At 32.6% G+C, this 9,725-nt stretch overlaps 1 pseudogene; it reads left to right on the plus strand.

The window, feature by feature from the left end:
- The first annotated feature begins 1,454 nt into the window (after nt 1-1,454).
- The window catches only part of LOC107019404, a 107,547-nt pseudogene continuing 99,276 nt past the window's right edge, over nt 1,455-9,725 (plus strand).

Raw genomic sequence — 9,725 nt, forward strand, 5'->3', positions numbered from 1 at the left:
TGGTCAAATTTAGCATTTTGCAGTTTATCATATTAAGCACTTAGATGAGATTGTCCCTAAAGGTTAAAGGATTCATGAATCATAGGTAAGCTTTTGTTTATTTTTCTGCTTTCAACTTATAGGTATGAATCCACACTAGTTGATTGGAATACATAACGTTCTTTATTCTTCCCTCGGATCCTTCTACTAAGAAGGATGTTCACTTCTTAAAATAGAGTTTATAATGCAACAAAATATGGTATTTTAAATAAAATCACGTGAAAAGAAAAAGGGGTATAAGATAACTATAACCAATTATCGTCCCTCAAGTGGTTGATATTATACCCCAAATCCGTTTGCCTTTTGGTAACTTTTAACATTAGATAGATTGGTTATAATACATTCCCCTCAAGTACATTTTGTTAATATATAAATTGATTTATTCTCATCAATCAAAAAAGAAAGAGAGAAGATATAACCTCAGTTTCTTAAAGTAATATTCATGCCACAAGATTTGACTTTTGTTTTTTCAAGTCATATATATAACTAAATATTATATGAGGTTATTTGCAGTAGGTTAAAAAGTAAGAAGTCAATGGTAATGTTTCTACTAATAGCATAATAAGTACTTCACATATTGAATTCAAGAATAATTTCTTTCAATTTATTTTTTCCTTCTTCATTTTTTTTATTTCTAAGAGCATATTGGATTTCATCCCTTCTGTTGAGTCTTAGCAAAAAGTAAACATTATTTGTTAGATGTTCTAAGGTGAAGAATTGCAATAAGCTGCTTTTTGAGATGCAACCAGAAGAGAGATGTACAGTGAATAATGAAAATAAAAATAGAAAGTGCAAGAGCGATATACTATTGTTGTTTGCATTGGCAGCAAAAAATAGGTTTATATTTGCAGAAAATATTGACACTTGCTACTTCAAAACTTTCTAAATGAATGAGAAACAACAAATAATCTAATGTGAATGAAGTTAGTCAGCAAACTCAAACCCCCTTTTTTATTCTTCCTATTGATAAATGTCTATTAAGTGTACAACATCATAACCAAGAAGAATAAGAGAATTAAGTTTGTTGTTGCCGGCTCATTTTTTTGAATAAGAAGGGTTGAATGACTATTTTAAGTAATGAAGGGTTTATTTATTTAAGTAAAGTATTTTTTGTGCAAGACATTGTAAATTTTCCCAATAGAAATTTCAACATGGGTCGTTCCCATCTATTATATATTATACATATATAATTATCTAGAGTTGGGAGTCTGTCAAAAACAATATCTCTATTTTTTATTTTATGGTAGGTAGAATTAGACTCAATTTGACTACAATAAGGACCCCCCATATAGGAATTCAATTACCAATAAGAGTTTGGTCCTATATATCTTAGGTATGCACGCGAGTTACGACTTGCTATTCGAATTGAGGACGGGTTTTGAGAGTTAGGTTTTTTGTTGTTATACTATAACAATATGGGGAAGAAAAAGTAAACAGTGAATCTAACTGGGTATTGTATAAAGCCCATTTGAAGGTCCAACAGGACCATATTAAACTTGGACTATATTTCCATAAAGTCCCTACTAAAAAATAAGAATTCAAATCAGTGAACAACAAAAGCTGGGGATATTGATGGAAAATGGCGCCAAGTTCCGAATTTGGATAATGCTCCGATAAATCTGAAATCCTTAAGGTACAATTACATATGCAAAATAATAATGTACATCAATGTTTATGCACATTTTTTGTCTCCAATTTGATCAAGTTCTTTCAAAATTTACTTTAAAGAGATCAATCGTAGAATGAGCTCATTACAATTTTGAAGAACGTGAGTTTCATTCCTCTTTTTTATTGTTTTTTTCTGTAAATTTAACTGAAAATGTTGAAACTTTAATAGAATAATTAGTTGGAGTTGCAGATTCTAGGGAAAAAGTGTTTGGTGATTGATCTTAATCTTGGAGGTTCACTCTCGCTTATTGTACAGACCTCACTCCTCAAGGTAATTCTTTCTCTTTATTTTATACTGAATTATTTACTTTACTGAGTTTAAGTTGAAATTTTTGAGTTTCGCACTTCCTTTTTACGTGTTATTGCAAATTTCTGTTGGGTTAAATATTTCCATTATTTTTGAGTTTTTTAAAATTGAATAATGAAATCTTTACTTTTTAAAAAAAGGGAACTTGTTTTATTGTTGGAGAACACCTCAAAATCAACACATTTTGCAAACTCAATACAATGCTTAGTTGTACTTCTTTGAAATTTTAGTACTCTGTCTGTCTCTAGAACAATGGGGGTCAGATCAAATCATAATTTATATGTCTAGTCAAATATTTATTGTTGGAAAAAAAGAATTTCAATAGTTTTCCTATTTTTTTGAGTTAAAATATATTCATTTAAAAATTTTTATAGTCCGAGTAAACTTGCATGCCTCGACTAATCCACCGGTACATATTATCTCTCACTAGCACATATATCTGCTATCTTTGCCTTACTAAAGCCTAGACGAGTGGAGATATATCTCCTTTATTTTTATTTTTTTGCATCTATGGGAAATAACCTCTTGGGTAAATGCAGGCCGACTTTGGTCTTGGCTTTCCATATCCTGCACATAGCAAAATCTAAAGTGCAACATCACTGCCCTTTGTGTTTTGGGTTATAATTAAGACGATGAATTGATGCTAGAGAAAGAGCGTTGTACGAATTGTAAAATTCTACACTTCACTAAGGAAAAGAGTGCAATGAGTTTTCTGTGGCATTAGGTGGAAAACAGGTTGATTCCATAAACAAGCTTTTTTTCACACTTTCTTCTTTTCAGTGTTTTTCACACCCATAAACAAGTGCATGGGGCTGAACTGCGGTATCTTAATGTGGAACCAGTTCAAACTAATTGCACAAAAGTAGTTCATCTAGTTCGATCGCCGCTTGACTTGATGAAGTTCATTTGCGCACACACCCATAATGATATTTCTAAAAGGTTTCAAAGGGAGTATTTTGTTTATTTCTCCCTCATCGAGCAGTTGTATATGAGAAGCTTGGCCTTTTTGTTAATATCAAAGATAAAATTCTTATGGATTTATTTTGGTATGCATTTTTCATTAACAATTGTATGCAATCCTGACATATACTCAAGGAAGAAAAAATTCATAACTTGTTAACTATAGGCGAGTATCCCCTTTATCTTATTCCGGAGGATGAGGATGTATTATCCTTTGAACTTGAAGTTTCTTATAAAGTTCGTCTGTTTCTAAAAGTTTGATCCAAAAATAATTTGTTTTACCTTTTTTTAAAGATTAGCATATGTAAAAATAATCATTTATATATGTATATATAAAGAAAAAACATAGTGACGCCTATGTGGCGCCACCATCATCCAAAAAACCATTTTAATTTAATATATTCCCAAGAATACTCTTCCTTTTATGAACTCCTACATTAAACAACACTTCAACCCAAACAACAGAAACACTCTGGCATTGTTTCGGCCCCAACAACTAAACCGTCTCAACAACGACACAACTAATTTGCGGAACGACGCCCTTTAACAATTGGAAACAACCAATATTACTCCCATTTCAAAAAGTCACTGCATCATTCATATTCAATTTAAACAGAATTGTGTATTTACATATTTAAAACTTTGATTTATCTTCAAATTATACATCATTGTGAATTTGCTTATTCCAAACATTCTTGCACATTTACTTCTAACATGGAACTTTGATGCACACGGAAATCTGGAATAGTCAAATTAACAAGTTCCAAGATAAGTTGAGCAAAGGTTGTTAAATCATTATCATAAATTCAATGTTTCAGAAATAACTGGTAAATACATATAACTTTAAAATAGTATTATTGTGGATAACTGCCATCCAAGAACTACAAGATGATATTGTTCAAATCCCTTCAAATTGTATCCAATCAGTGATGATTCTCTCCTGGGACAACAACATCGTCGTCCTATCAGGCACATCAATCATTGCCATTTATATTATACACGGTCTCCAATGAATACAATAAATAATTTCCTCCTTAATTGTAGATGTGGTTGGATGCTTATATGGAATTGGTGATCTAGAGAATATGAGTTCAAAGTGGAAGAAACACGACATACACATTCTTACCGATTTGTAATATTCTTATCTCATCTACATTACATTAAAATGCATTCATCCCTAAGAAGCAACATGTAATTCTCTTGTAGTGAGGACATGACTATGAAAGCAACAATAACTTTGTGGGAGGATCAAGGGAAAATATTTTACCCCTACACATATCCATCCACTTCAGACCATACATTGTGATCGTTACTGCTACAACTCTAAAGAATTCAGAGGTAAATTCTTCTTCTCAATATACTGGAAACTTTTAATAGTCACGTATAACTGATATTCTGACAAATAAGTTTAGTTTTTCAATAATAGGTGATCTAACTTTTGCCACCACTGCACCAAGAAAAATTTATGTTAACTTAAAATGGACAACATCACCTCATTACTTCATAAGTTCTCAAAGAAGTCAATTGATGTCCATACTATTGACAGTACAAATGCAACTAACGTTTCCATTGCAGAAGTTATGTTTGAAAATCGGATGACTATTGTAGGGTTATTAGATTCTAACTAGAGTACTGACATAGAGGTAAGTACTATAATAAACCCTTCACACCATAAGCACAAAGCATTGAATCAACATGCTACTGTAATATATATATATATATATATNTAGGTAAGCGAGCAAGTAGCATTGTAGCCACAACATACATTCAAAGGAACACTAACGATGTTTTATTCATACACAGATATAAGATACACATTAGGGTCAAGGAAAATGGTGGGAAGACTGCTTTGATCCTGTTTTATGGGGTTGCAGAGTAATAATTGTTGATACTTTTGCTCAGAAGTGCTTAACCGATAGTCCAAAAGTGAGACTGATGTACCGTCCAAGATTCGCAATCTATGCGGGATGGACTTGGTCTTCAAACTAAAATTGAGAAATTTCAATTTGAAAGAGGGGTCCGAAAATTATACAGTCACACAAGTTTATGTGCTTATGAAGAATTAGAATTCAGCACCCCATAAGCAAAGACAAAAAGGTAAAGTGCTACAGAATTTTTATTCTTCTAATACATTTTCTATTGATAGGTACATCACTCATCTTCTGGACAATTAAAGATTAATTAGAAGAGGAGAAAAAACTTATTCATAGACGAAACGGACAGAGTGCCGGTGACACCATAAAAAGGGCAAGGTAGAGGCTTTTTCTATGCTAGGGACCTTAATATTATTAGTTTGATCAAGTAGTGATGATTTGTTAGTTGCAAAACTTTACATGTCCAACAATGGCTAATTTGAATATGATATGGTGTTTATAGTAAGGGAAGTATTGCCAAAAATTCTTCCCTTACTATAAATGCACATGTCTATAAAAGTTGTCTTATGTGCCATATGTCGATCCACATTTTTGCTCTTAAAGTTATATGCTACCTACCCCTACTCACCAAGATGTGAATATCTGCTTCAGGCAATTGCATTTTAAAACTCCAGAACAACAAACCTATTACACCGCAGCATTACATAGGTGTAACTGAGAATGTCATTGTTTAACACTTATTTAACTACACTAAAACTAAAAAAAAATGATTCTACCAAATTTGAAAATCACAGCCCTTCCCTGTCTCCTCTCTCATTACATTTCATATAATGCAGTTATAAAACACATAAGATTGTTGTGTGACCTCATGGGTTATTTGGTAAACATGAGACATAATTTTTGGATTATGTTGAAGGTTAATGCTAGTTTATCATGTTATGTTTTGAATTATTGTTGCTTCCCTTTCTAGAATAGGTAGTTGTCATTCTATTGTGTAAGATATGTGTGTGGGTGTGTGAGAGAGAGAGTGTGTGTTTTGACATAAAACAAACGTGAGAGAATATGCTAGAAAGATAAAGTGCATCTTATCGTACTCTTCCAACCTGCTCTTTAATTAATTTCCTCCTATTCAAAGATTTAATAGTTCCGCAAGCCTTATCCTGCTACTTTGTATACTTTTATTCCATGTATTTATTCTATATGGTCAATTAAGTTCTCTATTGCTTTAGTTTTATTCGTAATTCCTCAACCTTCACGGTTGTGGAAATACTATAGTTACTTGGTTTGGTTAGTGTGTCTTGAGTTGTGTGGAGCAATATTTTTGTTTCCTTTATATCCATTTATCACTATTGCTTAAGGACTTTCCTGGTATTGTGAAGGTGGATATGATCACTCCAATGTGTTCACAGTTAACATATGAAGGGCTGTTGGATGAGGTAAAACTGGTATTTTTTAGAATTGTTGTGGATCTGTATTGGTAGAAATAATGTCTAGGCAGTTGTTCATGGTTGTATAATGTGTGTGCAGCTTCTAGATCAATAAACAAACTATATATGTTGTAAATATTTAAAAATAGTTGTCTCTAATAGGCTTCTTGAAGTTTCTTGGTATCAATAATGGTGTTGTGGAACTAGATTCATCTATTATGGGTGTCCAGCGAGAAGGCAAGAAAATAAAGGTTCCCGCTAATTCAAGTTGTCGTCCAGGTTGATTTATTTACTCTTCAATTTTTTTTAACAACAGTCTAGGTGCCTTCAACATAGATATGAATCTTCCATGTCCTATCATAAGATTCAGTTTCTCATGAACTTTCCTCAGTCTTCTATTCGCTTAAATGTCATTTGCAGTGTGATTGCAGGTTATACGTCAAAATGCAACTTCCATGAAGCAAGATTACCCAGAAATGCAGTCCATGGATAGTCAATAATCGTAGATGTGCATGTCTTAGCTTTGCTAATTCAATAATTGACTTCTGTGTTACATTTTATTTTATATGCAAAACCAAACTATCTCTAAATTGAAGGATTATGTCAATGAGCATAATTCATTGCCAAAAATGGCAGTAAGAGTTATTGCTAATTTTTGATTATACAACGATCATAATGCTTTAACAATGTTATGAAATTATTGTCTTTCAGTTTCAGAGACACATAAATCATGGTCAGCATTTTACTTTGTTTACATCCAAACCTTTATTGCTTTCCCAAATTGATATGGAGAAAGGTTTTGTCGAGGCTAAAAGCTAGTATATGTGAGTAAAATGAAACTTTTCATTCTTATTATTGATGAAATTGGTAGTTTTAGACCATATCTACCTTTCAGCTCTCTCTTAAATATTCAACGGTACTCAGAAGTCTCTTTTGCACCAAGTGCTTGGCGTCAAATGTTGAGGAACTGTAAATGCAAGTACAACTTTCGTTGGCAAGAAAAATCCATTGCATGCATGATATAATGCCATGTAGTATTTTATTGTGTGTCTATGAGTAAGGGTGTGCTTCATTTCTCCTTTCTCCATTTTTTTTACTTTTATTATGTGGTAAAGAAAAATGATTATTATTCAATCAGTAGGCAAACAAGCATATACAGCTGCAGTTCACTCTTGGCCAGTCCACATCGTACCAACCTAGAGAAAATATGATGAATTTTTCTCAACAAATGCTACTCTTAGTGTATAAAATAACCACGTAGAGAAAAATGCATGTAATATTATCAACTCATGTCTTGCACTGTAATCTACAGCTATCTTGCCATCTATAGAATTCATGAGAAATATAATGTTACTATTGAATTCCTTGAAATTTTGATTTTATCGTCTCCTTGATTTTCAAGTAATGATTGTCCGTTAGAGGAAATAATGATCAGAAAAAAGTGATATATATCATGAGCTGGAAGTGCAAGAGAGGGAAGGGGTCTGCCTTTACCCTTTTCCATTTCTTCCGAGGTGAATGTTTTCATGTTCTATTTCCTTACTCTTTCCTCACTGGATAAATGCAGATTCTTTTTGTACATAAGCAGGAACCACTTATTAATGTTCTACGTCTTCTCATCTTGTTCTCAATAACAAATTCAGGGTTGCCCGAAAAGAATTTTGAATATTCGAGGAAAGTATAGTTGTGTGTTCTATTCTTTGATATGGATTCCATTCTTTTAGTATCACCACATGAACCTCAAATGACATATTGAACTTCTGCACTTTTTTATAGACGAAAACTTCTTCACAGCAAGGTAATTTGGAACAGAGTGACCAAAAAAATCTGATGAGGCTATAAATCAGTTTGAGAATAATCTTACTAAATCAATGGAAAAACCAACCCCCTAGGTATGGAATTCATTGAGTAACTTATTACCCAAAATGATAATGATGATCTCACAAAAACTCCTGATGAAGAGGAAACTGATAATACAGTTCATGGAATGGATCCTAATAGTTCTCCTTGTTTGGATGTATTTGGGGGAATTTTCTTTCTAACATGTTAATGAGGATTTTCACTCATTTGAGGTTCTTTTCTTAGTTATATTGGCTTGCTTTAGTTTAAAATTGATGCTTTTAATGTGGTTTACATTATGTTTGGAGGAATATAAATGGAGAGTTGATTAAGAAGACATTTGAAGAAAACAAGTGAAAAAGAGGTAAAAAGATCAACAAGAAGAAAGTAGAACTGACAAAAAGTTAGAGTAGATAGAATATTGTTGCTTATATTTTTTGGTAAAGATTTTTAAGGTAAGTTGCCTCACAATTCATATTTGGGATTGAAGATTGAGTGTTGAATAGTAAAATCTCTTGTTCTCTTCTCCATTCCTTGTTATATATTGTTAGAATTATAGGTGTAATTGTGTATATGAAATTGAGGTTCTGTTCTAGAAATAGACATAGCTATTTGGGTATTTGATTTTCATTCTATTGCTTTTGTGATTCCTTGATTCCATTCTTACATTAACGGCATAGGTTTAATCCATTTACCATATTTTAATCTATGATATGAGATTGCACACACGAATCTACTGTCCTACTTTGTCGTTTGCTTGGAAGAGAATTTGTGAAGTCTGTGAATAGATTAATAAATTTCATCTTTGAATCCTAAGTTTGAGACCGAAAGGAGAAGATTTGGGTCTACTTTATTAAATACTAAACTTCCTAGAAATTGGGGTCCTGACTAATGTATTAGATTGTTTTGTCATTGAACTATGGTTGTGATTGAAAGAAGATTTTGTGATGTAATACTTCGAGATTGAAAGGAGATTAGTGTTGATTTATAATGATCAAGACTATCTATGATTAGTTTAGGTCTTGAATTGCAATGGATCGTTTGAGAGTGGATTTGATTCCCATATTTTTAATTCCCATGTATACTTTGTTTGATAGTATCTTTGCCCCAATCCATAACTTTTTTTACCAAAATCACGTCTTTCCAACTGCCGACAAATTGTTTCTTGTGGGATTCGACCCTGACGCTTCTTGGGTATTTTTATTGCTAAGAACCTCTTGCTCTTTTCACTAATTTTGAGGGTGATTTTAGTGTTATCACCGGTTGAAGCATTATATAAAGGAAGTTTTTTATTTTGTTTGAAGTTATGTCAATGGGGCTGAGCTGACTAAGTTGTATTCTACTTAATGTTTAAGTCTTATTCATAATGTTAATAATCCTAATTCATTGTCTGACCTAAGGCCTATTGGCCTTAGTAACTTTACTAATAAGATTATTTGTAACGACCTGTTTAGTCGTTTTAAGCAGCAGATTTTATTTCTGGAAAAACTGTGTGAGTCGACGGAACCCACGACGGACCGTCATGGGCACGACGGACCGTCGAGGGGGTCTCGTTCCAAAACACTTAGAATTCTGAAATTTGGGTACTGAAATCGACTCTCTGAACTTCGT

The sequence above is a fragment of the Solanum pennellii genome, chromosome 1 (genome assembly GCF_001406875.1).
Source record: "Solanum pennellii chromosome 1, SPENNV200".
NCBI lineage: Eukaryota > Viridiplantae > Streptophyta > Magnoliopsida > Solanales > Solanaceae > Solanum > Solanum pennellii.